Source organism: Arachis ipaensis, chromosome B08 (genome assembly GCF_000816755.2).
Source record: "Arachis ipaensis cultivar K30076 chromosome B08, Araip1.1, whole genome shotgun sequence".
Classification (NCBI taxonomy): Eukaryota; Viridiplantae; Streptophyta; class Magnoliopsida; order Fabales; family Fabaceae; genus Arachis; species Arachis ipaensis.
Window position 1 is genome coordinate 128,144,179 of NC_029792.2, and position 1,332 is coordinate 128,145,510.

Here is a 1,332-nt window from a genome sequence, read left to right on the forward strand (position 1 = left end):
CTAATATTTAATTTGTTTCAATGTTATCTTTAACGTTTTCGATAAGTTTCAATTTTATTCTTACTATTAATTTTTCGATAGTCAACATATGGTCAATATTTTTCTTTTTAATTTTACTCCTCCTCTTATAATCACTACTATCATCATCATCAACATTTTTCTCTTCCACTCCATCCACCAGCCACTATTGTCATCCTACCCTCACTACTAGCTCTCCATTACCCACCATTCACTGCACTACTAGCACTGCTTCAGAGTACCCTCTCTCCCTCATTTCACACTACACCCACTATATCATCAACCTTCAAACCACACTACTGCCACTATCATTGAACCGTCCATCATCCACATCAACAACAATAGCCACCATCCTCTTTCCATCAAATCGCCACCCCCTATCTTTCTCTCTCTCTCACCAAAGCCTTTGCCATTTTCTTTCTCATCATCACATTCCACAACCTTGTGCCCCACCATCACAAATCCAACCTTAGTTCCATTTAAAATCATCATTAACAACAACAAAAATAACATGCAACAGAGAATGATGAGAAATTAATAGAAGAAGAAATTGAAATTGAAATCAAGAAAATGCGAGATCTGAAAAAAGGAAGAGGGAGAGCGAGAGTGGTGCGGTGGCACAATGGTGTCAATGAAGGGTCGTGGTGAGGTAAGGTGAAAATATGTGATTTTGTTCATGTTGATGATGATAATGATGGAACAGTAAAATGGGAAGATGTGGTCATGCAAATGTAGAGGGATCAGGTAGTAGTAGTGAGTGATAGTGGTGTAATAGAGTGGAGCAGTGGTGCAATACTGGAGCGGCTTGGGCAATGGGATAGGTCGGAGGTGGTGAGTTTAAGCACTGTGTTAGAAAGGTGCAGAAAGAGGGTGGTATATGATAATGAAAAAATATGGGAAGAAAGCGATACATGAGAGAGGGGTAAAATTAGAAAGAAAAACGTTGACCATATGTTGACTATTAAAAAATTAACAGTAAGGATAAAATTGAAATTTATCGAAAATGTTAAGGATAACATTGAAACAAATTAAACCTTAAGATATTTGTGAAACTTTTCAAAAACGTTAAAGACAAAAAGTATACTTTATCCTTTTAAAATTTATTTGGTGTAACCCTAATATCTTTACTTTGTAACTTATATGCTGAACTCTTCTCTCTTTTCACAGAATCACCACCTCTATTCCTCTCTGGTCTCTGTCGTCGCTGTCCAACCCAACAATTGCTGCCATTCTTAGTCCCTATCCCGGTGTCGTTCTTAGCCTCTCTCTCTCCACATCGTTCATTCTCAGTATCTCTCTTCACATCGTTCATTC